The sequence below is a fragment of the Micropterus salmoides genome, unplaced genomic scaffold (assembly GCF_014851395.1).
Source record: "Micropterus salmoides isolate LMB-PRFRI ecotype aquatic unplaced genomic scaffold, ASM1485139v1 Ms_hic_scaffold_5, whole genome shotgun sequence".
In the NCBI taxonomy this organism is placed as follows: Eukaryota; Metazoa; Chordata; class Actinopteri; order Centrarchiformes; family Centrarchidae; genus Micropterus; species Micropterus salmoides.
Window position 1 is genome coordinate 1,858,757 of NW_024044237.1, and position 15,867 is coordinate 1,874,623.

Sequence of the window (15,867 nt, forward strand, 5' to 3'; positions counted from 1 at the left end):
AATATAATTAAGTAAAAAATTATATATTATAATAATGATAAAATAATATATTCTTTTTTGGGACTGATGTGCGGGAGTTTGTGACCTCTAATCTATTTTAGAATTCATGATCCATCCATCCACCGTCAACAGCTTATCCTGCGTACAGGGTCACGGGGGGTTGGAGCCAATCCCAGCTGACATCAGGTGAAAGGCGGGATACACCCTGGACAGGTCGCCAATCCATCACAGGGCCACACATTGACAAGCAACCAGTTACACTAACACCTAAGGACAATTTAGGCTCATCAATCAATCTTTGGACAGTGGGAGGAAGCTGGAGCACCCAGAGAGAACACAGAAAGGCCGGGGCAACCGGAGTTTGAACCCACGACCTTCTTGCTTTGAAGCCACAGCGCTATCCACCGGACCACCGTGCCGCCCGCAATTCATGATCAATTGGATTTTAAAAATCTAGTCCGAGAACTCTGTGGCGCTACATTCTGCAAACTGCGTCTGGCTACTTCCATCATCGTCCTCTACTTAAAGAATACAAGAGACCACTGGTTGTTTGTTCAATTGACACGTTTACTGTCACACTCTGCATGTCTGTCTCTGTTTTCCCCTACACTCTCTCTCTCTCTCCCTACCTGTGTCTCGTTAGCCTCATGTCTTTCACCTGTGTTGCTCCCGCCCTGCTCATTAGTCCCTGTGTATATATACCTTGTGTTTCTGTCTTGTCTTTGTCGGGTCATTGTTTATTGTCACCCAGTGTTGCAGTTTGTTCTCGTGTCTTCAGCCTTACTCGCCGTGTCTCCCTGTTACCCTGCTCATTTTTGGATTCTGGTTTTCACCCGTTTGGATTTCTGTTGGACAGCCTTTGTTTTTGGACTCAGTCAATCAGCCACTCTGTTTGTAAGTGTGCTCGTCTTTTGTTGTATTAAAACCCTTCTGAACTGTTCCTGCTGGCTTTCGTGTCCTGCATTTGGGTCCGCCAACCTACTACCTGCCTCACCCATACCAAACCCTGACATTTACTTTAAGTAGCAGTCCAATCTTCTTCAGTCTTAATCAGGACGGTTTCAATATGTGACTATATTAAACACAGACATTGTTCATACTGTAAACATTAGTTTTAGGAGGTCTGAATCTCATATTTAATAAAGCTGTCTTTCTGCCTGTGTTCAGTGCAGACCAGTACCCTGCATTTACTGTAAGTAGAAAATCACATGTGACTGTTAACATGGCAGAAGCTTGTCTTCAGTCCCACAGATCTTTAGCAGCAGCACCAAGGCGTTAAATAGAGTTACAGTATCACCAAAAGCACTAATAGCCAAGTCAGTCTCTCTCTCTCTCTCATTTCCTGCTGCAGTCTCTTTCATTCAGCTTCTACAACACGTTCCTCTGGTCATAAATGGACTCGTGCCTCTTTTACTTGGTTATTGGAGAAGGTCCAATGCCCTCCTCAAAAGTGTCACATTTCTCTGTCCCTCTACATTTTCACCAGTTGGAAGAGATTCAATGAATTCTACACTGATCTTGCTCACTCTGCCCCCCCCCCCTCGCTTCTCTCTCTCTGTCTGTTTTTGCCCGGTGCACCTCAGGTTTTTAAGATCTCAAGACTCGGAGGGTGATTTCATCCTTCAGTGGGCCATGAAAGCTCTTTATAAGTACATCGCCACCGCCAGCGCATTAATCGCCTCGGCCATATTGATTTGGCTGTTCTGATGTGCAAGCCAGCATATGGAAGAGAGAGGCAGAAAGAAGGAGAGGGAGAAGGGGAGGGCCTACAGGGGTGCCGGAGAGGGAGAAGGTTGGGGAAGGAAATAGAGAGAGCACTGGGATCTGCTAATTAGATTTATATAATGAGGTGGTTTGAAACCCAGGTTGAGAGGAATTAATATATGCATGTGGGTTTGGTCCTGCAAGTCTTGAATAAAGCAGGACTTGTACAGCAGAACTGCATTCATCAGAGGAGACTTTTTTTTCATAATCAGGAGGTGCAAAGATAGGAAGCACAATTATTAAGTTGTGTTCAAACAGCAGCTGTGTGATTCCATACAAAGTCAATGGAAAGAGATTGCTCTAGGCAGCTCAAGCTGAGGTGAGGCAGGTAATTAATGAATAAATCAGTATCCACTGAAATATATGAATGTTTATTGATATAAAACTCCATTCCATCTCTATTATATGTGTTTTAATATATTCAGAATCTATTTGTAGGCAGGCTTTTTCAGTTATTTAACTTTCTTTCCAACGAAGGCCTCTTTTAATTATTTGGTGGCATATTTATTTCAGGATGACAGTCGCTTATCAATAAACCTTTCAGGGCGGGATCAACTATTAATTGTGCATGCTCTGGCAGCAATGCAGACAATTCACTCCAGTCAGACAGTGAGTTTAAAGTGGAAGAAACATTTAGATGGAGGACCTGACATTGGGACACTACCAGCTCATCACCAAGAACCTCCCGACTGCTGTCCTTCTCCTTGTTGTCTCCTGTTGTACAGATGACTCTTGTTTTATCTTTCTTCCAGTACAGACTGTAGTTCCATCAGCTCATGTGTAGACAAACAGGAGGGATGTCACAAATGTCACGTGGCCAACAAACCAGGAGCAAGCAACAACCTTCCATGTGTGCAAAACCCATTTCACATTTTACTGTGTTGAAACTATTTACATTTGTACAAATGTTTTCAGAGAGAAAGTTAAGTAAGCATATTTGCAAATCACTCTGAATGTTTGTAGATATGAATTTACACAACACAAATAAAAAAAATGTTTTTTGTAGATATTCAATTACATTTTATATATAGATATAAGTAAAATCATATTTAGTGATAGTAGATGCTGAAATATTTGGGGATCACGGTACACATTTGTGGTTTGTCCATATTGTATTCATATAATTATGACTCTAGTCTTTAATATTGAAGATGTATCTGCAAAACTTAAAAAAAAAACAGCGACTGAAGGAAAAATAACAGAAACAATTGGAGTTCAGTCTGAGGCTGACCCATCACAAAACACACACACACCTACACACACACCCAGGCAAAACAAAGAGATGATTTTTCTCAATATATTTATAGATGAACGGTGGCTTTTAAACATTTGAAAGCATGAAAATATAGCATTGTATTTTTCTAAAAGCATGCTAATGCATTCCACATATACTTAGTTTTGATGAAAATATGTATAGTCTAATATCACAAATAACACATTTGCCTCAGGAGGGTTTATTATCTGTACAGCATACAACACACTGTATCCTATGATAATTTATTAAAAATAACTGTATAAAATGTAACTTCATCCAGGCATTACATGTACGTACACTGTGTCATTTCAAGTGCAGGAATTATGATACTACATTATGTGTTTCCTCAGTAAATATTTAGTACTTGTCACTGTGTCCTAAACAGAGGTAGGTAGTAACGAGTAACATTTACTCCATTACATGTACTCCAGTAACTTTTTTGAGTAAATGGTACTTGTCAGAGCAGTTTTAATGCATCATATTTTTACTTGAGTAAAGTTTTTGAGAAAAATCATTCCATTTACTCCGCTACATTTGGAGACATTCATCACACTACTTCGCTATTTATTTATTTATTTAAGCATCCACACGACTCGAACAGAATAATGGCTGAAGGCACAGCATAGTAGTATGGCTTTCAAATAGTGCTAGCAGCTAATACTTAGACTACAGATTAAAATGTAGCGCACTGTGCAGCCAGCCCCGTCATATCCTGGGGTGTCTGACACCGATGCTTCGCCGCTTTCTGTTTACCATTTTTCATAATTCATTCTTTATTAATGTATATTGTCTGCTATGTAGCAGAAGGGAGTTACAAAACTCAATTTTACTCTACAACCTGTTGTATTGAGACAATAAACCTACCGACCTACCTATACGGTGCTGACACTGAGCTGACAGAGAGCAGTGTCTGTTGTGGTAATGCTAATATGTTTAATAATTAATAGCTATAAACAGTATATCATCCTTTTAAACTCCTCCTGCTTTCTGCCTTAATGGAAATATTAAAGCTAACAGTGTACGAGTTGCTCACAAAGTTACTCACTAGTAATTTCTTTAGTAAGTACATTTGTACTCTTACTCTAGTTATTATTTTAATGACTACTTTTACTTTTACTTGAGTACTTGTATTTGCAAAGTAACTTAAAAGTACTTTTACCCACCTCTGGTCCTAAATGTGAAGTAATTTTTACATTTAAACTTGAGCCATAAGGACAGTCAATTAGCAGGTGAGTTTACCAAAAAACGTCATAGTTAATTTGTGTTACTTTATAGCAGATTGAAGGCATTGCGTCGACCAACATCTGGAGGTGGAAAAAGGCTCCATTAACCCAGATTTCAAACCCACAGGAACTCATCTACCCATCATGCAGTGAGGGTTTCCGAGGCAGGCAAGGTGGCTAGCTGCTAGTGTCTTTATCTCCTTAAGTAAACGCTGGTGAACATTCGTGAACATTTGGTGGTGCTTGATAATCTGACACGGTGTCCTGGGCTTTTGAGGCGAATAAACTCAGGAACATGCTGTATGAAGTAGGGTTTTGTTGCCCAGGGTTTGGACTGATGCTGAAAACTAAGTTGTGGACAGAGTGTTTATGTAGTCTGGGTGTTTGGTTGCCAGCTCATTAGCATAAAGCATTAAGCACGGACTTAAAGTCCGCACCAACGAATTTCAGCAGATTCATCTATGCCTACATTGTGTAAGAGGCATGGTGACTGTAAAGCAGCTTCATAACACCCAAGATAAAACCTGCTATAGTCCTATTGTGAGTATCCGGAGCCCATGTTTTGACACTCAGTGTGTGGGGCTGAGAGGATGAGAAGGAGAGACTGAAAAAATGAGAATGCAAACGAAAGTGAATGGCCTGAAGCCCAAAGCATTCAGAATGTATGAGGAAAGACTCCAGAGGCCTCATCCACATTTATAGCCAGGTGGTGACACCAGGACCCAACTGAGAGTTAGGGAGTGTTTGTTGACCCTTACATGTCCTAGTTAATGGACTGCACTTTCTAGTCTTTCGACCGCTCAAAGCGCTTTACACTACATCTCACATTCACCCCATTTATACACATTCGTATGCTGATGGCAGAGGCCATGCAAGGTGCCTGCTCATCAGAGTCTTACCCAAGGCAAGTTCCACATGCAGACTGGAGGAGCCCTGTGTCACAGTATATCCAAGGTCCAGAGTTTAGATTTAAATCCAAATATTTACTGGAACAGAGAGCATGTTGTCTTACAAATGTGAGTATTGGGACAGACCCTATGAGTCGGTACTCTGTACACAACTCTATAAATCTATGGGTTGACAACATTGTTTGAAGATTGATGATTATTTAGCTGAGTGGGGCTATAAGCACTGGGGGCTTCTAGGGACTAGCAATGTTATTGTCAAGACTGGTGCACAAAGCTTTTTGTCCAAACTATAGAAGAAAAGACCAATTCCAACAGCCCAGCTTTTCTCACCAAGCAGAAAGATAGTCTAGATGACAAAACAAATCTTAAACTTGAAAATGTAGTTAAAAAAGCCCCAATGCTTATAGTGCAAATGAAGAGTGCTAACAGCCTGCTGATACCATGCCATCTTGCAATTGGTTGTTTAATTTAAAGTAAGATTAAAATGCTTAAAATATAAAAAATAAATATTTGATTCACTCATTTCAAGTTTTTAATAATAATTTATTGAGCTTGCTGACTCTGAATTAAGCTTTGTGGCTGGCGGGGCTCCTCATGAGCACCCTCCACTGACTGGCCACCATAGACTTTTTTTCCCCATCTTTTCACCATTTATTCACACCATATTAAACCTGCAATAACAGATTTTTTTGTTCATATGGGGGCAACGGAAACAAGTTGACACTGACATATAATTACCTTTGAAGTTAACATGGTGAACTTGTTAGCAAACAGTTGCTTATTTACACATCCAGCAGTTGAAGAGCATCCTTTATCAGTCTTAGTCATGTTTCTGTCCACCTGCTGAATCTATGTCCAACATCAGCTCTCTTTTAGTTCTACCAAATTCTGAGGGAAATATCTGATTCTTTAGCTGCTAAATGCACCACTGTGTCCGCCAGCTGGTCTCTAACTGTGTCTGTCTACCGTTTGGTGCTGAGCCGGTAGTGCACAGTGTGCTTTTGAGCTTTTTTGCAGGAAACAGCTGCCTGCTGTGGCCAAAAATTATGCTATGATGCTATGTATGGACACGGTGTTGGAGTTATTACTGTCAATAAAGACCCATACATTCACCAGCCTGTTCTTCCGTTTTGTGGAACTGCTAGTTACCTTAAAATGAAATAAGTGACAAATAAAAATAAGACTGAAGTATAGAATAACTTTAGGTTTAGGTAACAAAGCTACTTGGGTAGATTTAGGAAAAGATCATGGTTTGGGATGAAACAAACAAGTACATTACATAAGTTAAGTTACATAACTTAAGTTAGTTACATAAGTTACGTATGTTAAATGGCTTAAGTGTCCTGGTTTCCTTTTTTCGCTTTATTTTTCCCATTGTTTGCTCTGCCTGCCTCCCTGTGTTCTCCTCCTCTCTCCCTCTGCTCCTGAGCCCAGCCAACAACCCGCACCTGCACCTCATCAGCCACCTCGTCAGCCTGCCACACCTGCCAGTAATCAACCTCATCTCTGCCTGTATTTCAACCCCGGTTCTCCACACCATCCTCGCTTGATCCATACCCGGTGCCACCGCTGCGTTCAGGCTCTCATGTTTTTGATTTTTCTCAATTTCTCTGTGCTTTGTCGCTTCTGTCACTAACCCTGTCTCTTTGTCTGATTTCCTCCCAGGTTCACTGAACAGAACTGAGGGGTTAAATACTGACAGAGCACAACACACACCAGGCAGGCAGGGTAATGAGGCACAGCTGAAACACATGAGGGTAATCAAGGCAGAGACGGACAGAAACAGGATCAGGGAACATAGGGTGCTTCTCAAGTCTCTTAATTGTCACCCTCGTCCTCCGTTCTGTCTGTTGGGCTCATCCTCCGGTCCTCTCCTCTTGGACTCCCTCCACGGCATCCTCCCGGTACCCCCAATAAACCTCCTTCCCTCTGAGCGTTGCGTTTGGGTCCGTTCTGTCCCGTCTCACAACAACTTTATACAAAGCCAACTTATGGCGTTGAACACGCGAAGCGGTTGGGATGAGGATTAGCACCTCTAAATCTGTGGCCATGGTTCTCAGCAGGAAACCAGAGTGCCAACTCCTGGTAGGGAATGAGTCCTTAACCAAAGTGAAAGAGTTCAAGTACCTCGGGGTCTTGTTCACGAGTGAGGGGAGACCAAAGCAGGAGATTGGCCGGAGAATCGGAGCAGCGGGGGTGGTATTGCACTCGCTTTACCACACTGTTGTGACGAAAAGAGAGCTGAGCCGTAAGGCAAAGCTCTCGATCTACCGGTCGATTTTCGCTCCTACCCTCACCTATGGCCATGAAGGCTGGGTCATGACCGAAAGAACGAGATCGCGGGTACAAGCGGCAGAAATGGGTTTCCTCAGGCGGGTGGCTGGTGTCTCCCTTAAAGATAGGATGAGAAGCTCGGCCATCCGCGAGGAGCTCAGAGTAGAGTCGCTGCTCCTTTGCGTTGAAAGGAGCAAGTTTGGGCATCTAGTAAGGATAACTCCTGGACGCCTCCCTAGGGAGATGTTCCAGGCACGTCATGCTGGGAGGAGGCCTCGGGGAAGACCCAGGACTAGGTGGAGAGATTATGTCTCCGCACTGGCCTGGGAACGCCTCGGGATCCCCCAGTCAGAGCTGGCTAATGTGGCTCGGGAAAGAGAAGTTTGGGGTCCCCTGCTGGAGCTGCTCCCTCTGCAACCCGATCCCGGATAAGCGGATGAAGATGGATGGATGGGATGGATTTCTGCCAAGAGTCCTCCAATGTTATAAGAGTGAAATGATAAATCATGACGCTATATGATTGGTCCACACTAACTAGTCCAAACTGGCCTTGTCTCAGTCCTGGCCAGAACAAATGGGCATTAGGGCCAGACAGTATGAAACTATTGTTGTACTTGAGAATTTTTGTTTTTGATAGAGAGGAAAATAGAGGAGTGAAAGTGTTGATGTTAGCTTCCTCTACTATGCTGAAAATACCTGTGCAAGTGTAACAGTGTAAATAATTAAATTCTGGTTAAATTCCTGTTAAACTGGACTATTAACCATAGTCTATCTATTCAGCGGTAGAAATTCCCAGCAAAAGGTTGTTTTGAGCTAAATACAGTACATTATGGGTGACCCACAGTCGTTAGGAATGCCATGCTATGGGTAAGTTGGGATGTTGTCTGCTCGGACACATATTAAGCAATAAATGTAGTTTACGTTTCCTATGATGTGTAAAAACTGTCAGCATTCACCATTGATATTGATTTTCAAAGACATACTGGCAAAATTCGTAGTTATAGTGCTCTACCTATCGTTCGTTGAATGTGTAGTAACAAATAGCATTTTGGCTAGCTGCTAACGAGCTCTGTGATGTACGTGACAGACTAGTCTATTAATCTGGAACCTTGCTTTCTAGTTCAAGCGAGAGCGGAACTCTGACCAACTTCTCATTCATGCTGAGCAACTGTGGTTGTGTTTGTGTCCCATTGTTGCAGAATAAACTATTCTGAGTGCCCCATCCATCTTGACTCCAGCGAAGTGTTGATAGCAGATAGAACAAAATAGAGAAGGTCACACAAGTATATATATTATTTGTCTTGTAGCTGGTCAAAGTTCATGAGCAGCTTTTATTGCAGAGATGACCCAAATCGATAACCCCTCTCTACTTCTTGCTGATACTGATTGTGGGGTTATGGATGATGGGAAATGGATTATGGTGAAGATGTCATTTCCTTTCTGCGCTTTAGAAAGAAGAAAAAGCATTGGTCTGATTTGGGATTAACCTTATTATTTAGTCTTATGCTTTCATCCAACATAAATGATAAAAAGGTTTTAGAGGAAAAGACAACATAATGAGATAGTAATCATGGCTGTAAGAAAGGAGCTGATCTAGTTTGAGATTTTTCTTTTTCTTTAGGGGGGCAATTTCACCCCCAGCTCCCCAAAATGTCACTAATGACATTTGTGGAGTTTTACTAGCTGCCAGCCAATGACCTCTTACACTGTAAAGACTAAAGTTAAATGTATGAGTCTGTAAAAGAGCGATGAGGACAAAGCTTTTAACCTTATGGTTTAGGATATTTCAACAGGATCACAGTTCAAATATTGATTTCAGAAAGGAGAAACAACTCTGGCACAAAATCAACATGTCCTTTTCCTTTGAAACCTTTTTTTCACATCACCGTAATCATCCAGAATTAATTAGATTATTTTGCCAGTTATTATTCCAAACTGTTTGATTCAAATGATGAAACCATTACAAAATATCTGAGGGAGGTTCAGCAGAGTGGAAATTAAAGTTCACAGTGGATACTTGTGTACAACGACCACAACTCTTCCTGCCAAACGTTCTCTTTAAAATGCAATATTGTTCATCTGCCACATCAATTCAAGAGTAACTGTCTAAAAATCCATATTTCATAGAGGAGAAGACTCAGAGAGAGAGAGAGAGTCAGAGATTTAGCTTTATTTTGCTGTGGTGGCATTTAAAAATGCTGAACTGTTCACTTAAAGGGGAATGAGACTGAATGAACATTTTGAAATATGGCATTTCTTTACCCTTTACATTAATATTACAGCTTGAACTACTCAACAGACTGTGTTTCCATAGCCAGAAGGAATAGTTTGTACCATCAATCTCCATTTGAGGAACAGTGAAACTGGAGATGTAATCACGATTGGTTTGTTAGTTTACTAACCCACAATTTAACTAATGTTAGTTTTTTACTTCCTGTCTTGTTGTTCACTCTGTCATGGTATTTGTCATTTTTTTCAATTTATCCAGAATCGCATACCCCACCTTTTTAAATGCTTCATATGCAAAATCAGTCTTAGTTTTGAATGTCATTCCTATGTACTAATGCAGCATTGTAGTAGCATTCAGTGTTTTTTTAAAGCAGGCACATACTTTTCAGTCATAATTTCTCAAATTATGAATTCATTACATTAAGTGTTTGCTTAGAGGAACAACCTATTACAATATTAAACTATATTAGAAGCGCTGCTTGTTTGTATTTGACTGAAGCCAGAATTTGAGTTATAAAGTGCATTTCCATCCACCTCTCACATTTTTTATTTATGCCTACAAGAACCTGAACAGAAACACAGGAAATTTGAAACGAAAAGTCTAAATATCATAAAAACATGTAACTCAAGTGACTGCTCCACTAAGAAGACATCAGATCTGTGTGGAGCGACCAGAAACCTTCTTCAAAGTACTGCATATAGCAAACAGAATTTTTTCATCATGTTTTCTATAATGTTTTTGTATGTTTAAGGTTTGACTAGCACATTCTGAAAAATTTGCTCCAAATTTGGATGGAAACTTGACTAATAACCAGTGCCGTCAGTCCCAGACTTTACTTGGCCATTAGTCTTGCTAAATTGTGTTGGTGTTCTCGACTGGGTCCAGCAATATATGTTTTTTTTTTCTGAATTAACCTCCTCCTTCAAAACAAAATCACTTATTAAGTATTGCTTGTTCAGAAAACAGATATTGGTTTAATTCAAAATCCATTTAGAATGGGCATTAAAATTGGCCAATGCAACTGTATGCCCGGCTGCCAAAACTCATCCTCATGTGTGAAACATCAGACGCCATGTTGGTGAGCAGCATCATAATTTAATTTGCTTCTACAAACCACAGACAATTTGTAAATTTTAGAAAAAAACTATTTCAGAAACCATTGGGGCAACATCCAATTTCATAAGACCCCTGCAAAGGCACCACAAAGAAAGGTAGCTGCGAGCTAACAGCAGGCATGTTCCATACCAAATGTAGTTAGTCATTGTGGTTTTGTCTTCTTGGGTTAAATAGGCAGTCCGTGTTGCAAATAGGTGGATAGGACATTTATAGTGATATCCACTTGAGAGCGACAAGGAAATATGGGGAACAGTGAAACTGCAATACAGAGCAGGACACTGCCCATGTTGAGTTTCCAAACCTACAATTTTAGAAGCTAGAGTTTTGAGCCTTGTGTTACAATATTACTGTTTGAAAACGTGTAAGTGACCCTGGAGCAAAGGACAGCAGAGCAGTAGGCCTCTGTGCAAGCTTACTGTCTCTATTCATCTTTGAAAGTAATGCTTTATCCCTGCAAAATCAACTCTGATGAAATCTATAATCTGTGCTCACCACCAGTCCAAGGCGTAAAAGTAGCCTAAATCCACTTTTTAAAAGTAACGACTCGGACACTTCACTTGCTATTTATATGAAGTTGCCAAATTAAATGAATTGTTGATGTTTTCTTGGTTCAGTGGGCAGATTAGGAACATTCTAAAATCATGAAACTGTTTTACTCTTCTTGACGTGGATTTGGTTAACATCATTATTTGACTAACTTTTTAGCCTAAAACTACCTCTGATCCTGCTGCAAGTGCAGCTCAATCAACTGTAGACGGACTGGGTTTGAAAGGCAGCTCCTGAATTCTAAAATACAGTTTCCCCAGCTATGTTTAAATATAAATCAGTTAGCAGGACTAAAAGTATAACAATTATAACAAAAAATAATTGTAAAGATTGTTTGAAATTGTAGAATAAAATTACCTCTCAGACTGTAATTGTACCATCAGCATTTCAAGTCATGACATCCCTAAGAACTGTTGATGCAACTTATGATGCAACTTCTGTTCCTCTATCACATATTGTGATATTTACGAATGACCAAATGGGACACAGAATTTAATTGCTTGCCTATTATTTAGTTCCAGCATATGATTGGAAGTGTCTCTCCAAGCTGCAAGAGTCTCAGGCAGGCGTCTATTTTATGTCATAAGTTGTGAGCATGTAAAACATAATCACAAGCAAATTATGTTACTTGTGGACAGGTGGCTGCGAGCAAGCGCCTGGCATGCTCTCATGCGTTAACTCTGATTGCACAGTGGAATCGTGCTCACGCGCAGTGGACTTCTGCTCATGGAGTGGTGTTTAACTCGCGCAGTGGATTTCTGCTCACTCAGCTGATTTCTGCTCGCTCGAGTCTACATGACTTTTGACAATTTGGGGGCGGAAACCAAGGAGGGCACTGACCCTCTTATGATTGGTCACTTTCAACGTGATCACAACCGGAGCCCTTAAATAAGAGAGTTCCGACCCTCCCATTGACTTCTGTTGGAACTGTGGAATGTGGAAGTGACGCGTGACATGGGGCAGCCGATAGTTCCAAACACTGAATAGTTCTGAAAACGTATATAATTAACTTTCTTAAAGTAACAAGTTTTGCGTGTGTGGAGTAATACAAGTTGCTCATGAGTATGTTTTATACGCTCACAACTTATGACAAAAAATAAACGCCATACCATTGATTCAGAAGCTAAAAAACTCTTTGAAAAAAACTGTTGAAATGGCGATCGGTAGAACATTTGACAGAGCAGACCTTCTCCCTGAGGGAAGCATCTCAAAGAAGGCCCCTGCACGATGGCCTAAGGCATCATTAGCAAGTTTTAAAGCTCGATTCAAAAGTCTAGCTTTATATGTAACCTCCAGGAGCGGCAAAGTACAGCCAATGATCCTGCTGGCTGAGCGAACCACTTTGTTCAAAGTCCTCTTCTCTTTCAAGGTGAGATTACCAAACCATACAGTAATACAATTAGTTAGGAGGACACTCTCAATTACACAATAATAAAAGTTCAAAAGAATCTTAGTGTTTTGAGTAACTCTCGAAGCCTAAGCCGGTGTGGCGCTGTTGTGGCATCCCACTCTTACTAACAACTACAGTACATACCGTGACAGGCTTATACACACACACACACACACACACACACACACACACACACACACACACACAAACTAATTTAGGTCTTCCATGGTTGTCAACAGGTAGTTGCATTATTCTTTGTGCATGTCAAAAAGTTGTTTATTTAAATTAATTGTTATTATTTCCATCTTATGGCTTTGGACTTGACTCAACAAGGGTTGTCCTGACTACAGCTCTGCTAATGACTCTGAAACATTTGACTCAAGTAAACCAGTTAAAGGCCTTGCACAGACAGGTGATTTTAATTGTTGTGGCTGTTTAGATCTCCCCAGACTGCACAGGCATGCCCAGACAGCCGCTGTATCCAAAATCCCTCTTTCTTTACTGTGTCTCCATTTAAAAAGCAAAACAAAAGTTGAGTCAGCGCCGTATATACTACGTGCTGCCATCGGCTCTACATTGTGAAAATGAACAGTTGTGCAACTCTGCAATCTGTCAGTGATGATTCCAAATGATGATGACTCATAAAGCAGTGATTTCAGACACCACCTTGCCTGACTGTCTTTTTGCACCTGCGAGGGTGTTCAGTGACCTCACGTAACTCACACCTTTTACCTGAGCTTTGCTACTCAGAAAAGATAACAGTAAACACTTGTTCTATTCGTATAGGGTTCTCCTTCTAAGGCTATCGCTAGCGGGTTCATCCATCGCTCGCGCAGCACTGAAGACCCATTTTACTTCAACTTTGCTATATGTCAGCAACTGACTGAATTGTCTTCCTCCTGCGGTCTCCGCATATGTCCAGCATGTCAGACGGGCTACATTTATGGAATTTAATCTTCATACCTGTTCTGGCCCTCACTTTTTAAAAAAAGCTCACACATTATTAGAACATTATTATTATTATTATTATTATTATTATATGATTTCATCACAGTACCTACATCTGAGAATGTGACTGCCACACATACAAACAAACAAATCATGTAAATTAAACTAAATGATAGGCTGTTTTATAAAAGTGTCTTGTAAGTGTGAGAGGAGATTACTTAAAAATATAAGGAAGTAAGATATATTTTAAAAATAATTTTGAAATGCTTCCAAAAGGGAAAGATGTACATTTTTGTAAATAACATTTTGCCAGCAGAATCAAATAGTTTCAGCAGCTATTTATTGTGTCAGTATTTGTGGTCATGTCCTCAGTCTCAAACAGAGATTAACTATGTCATGTGACATGCTTCGGCAATATTACAAATATTACTGGGACACTACTACAGAAAGTTGCAGGTAAACTATTTAATATCCAGGAATATAGCTACACTGCAAGCCTGTGAACTATAAATGAAAAAATAGCTTGTGTTATGTTTGATTTAATTTTAACAACTTGCAACAAGCTGTTTGTTAACTGCGTAAATTAACACATTAGCTTTTCTGTTTTTATTTGATTACCTGTTAATGCACCTTTATTCTTTAATAATAATGGGATTAATCTTTGGTGTTATGAACACTGGTTAAAGCCCAGGCTCCACTTAAGTTTTTATCCACCAAAACAGCTCTGCTTTTGGCTGAGAGAGTTAGTGATCTCACGTCTCAGGATTCAAGGAGACAGTCGCTCCTCTCCTTTGCACCTTAACTCAGCCTATAAACCTAAGCGAGCTGTCGTGCTACATGGCGCACACATGAATATTATTTTTCTTACTGTTATTTTATTCTGAAGTTTTAATTTATAACTCGTGTGTCTGAGTTTCTGAATTTGTCCAACCTCATGATATTTGTATGCTGTGTCCAGAAGAAGTAATCTAGCAACCAGGATACATGAGTGGAGCACTGGTATATCAGACAAACAGAACTATTTCTCAAATGTCATACAAAGAATCTCCAAACACTGTCAGTGTTTCACCACAATCCATCATATAGACGGATACCATAATTCACATCATTCAGCATGGCGTTGCAGATGGTAGTTGTGGCATCTGAGACTCTGGTACTTTCTCTATTGTTGTTTATTTGTTCCTTTTGCAGCTCTCCCTTTCCCATTACATTCACCAGAGAGAAACTTACTACTTCTACAATTCACTTGTCAAACTTTTTCACTCAACAGGAAAGTTTAGCAGAGATTTCAGCTGGAGGAGCAGCAGCTCTCTATGGGACTCTTGCACCACAGGTGTCGCGCTGATCAAACTGCGACTGCAGGAACTTTGAACTGCGCTCCTGTCAATAAATCTGGAAAATGTCCGCTCTGTGCCCAACAAAATGTCTGCTTCTCAACAGAGCAAACACAGACTTGACAGATCTGCTGCCCTGTGCTTTACTAAAACCTGTGATGCCTCAGGCCTATGTTAGTGAGGCATTACAACACCTGGCTGATCACATAACTTCCACAGAGCACAAACATCCAGACTCCCTGCTCGTTGTTGTTGGGGACTTAAACAGAGCAAACTGACGTGAACTGTCAAAATGAAGTGTCCCACCAGGGATAGAAACACACAAGACCATTGCTACACCATTTTAAAGGATGCTCTGTCTTCTGTCAGACTTTGGTTCATCTTCTGCTCATTTACAGGCATAAACTAGAATCTGAGAAGCCTGTGGACAAAGCTGGAACTACAGGCCTGCTTTGTCTGCACTGAATGGAGTGATTTTGAGACTGCAGCTACAGATCTAGATGAACTCACTGAGACTGTGACATCTTATATGAGGACGATGATGAGTCTGCATACAGACGGGAGGTTGAAGAGCAGGTGCAGTCATAGCAACTTGAAGCTGAGCATGCTCAAAACTGTGCAGATGATATCACCATACTAAACAGCGTTGTGTCTGCTGTGGAAACCTTCAGGTTTCTGAGATCCACAATCTGCTGATCCAGTCCTCCACCAAACAGGTCAACAAGCAGGAAAAATAAATTGGTGTCATCTCTGTCATCGCATTCATCATGGTCATTCCAAACCTACTACCACATGTGTTGTCACATGACTCCAGCCTGTCCAGGCCTGCTTAGCTTCCTGACTGCAGTTTGAAGCACAGGGAGATGTTAGCTAGCTCTA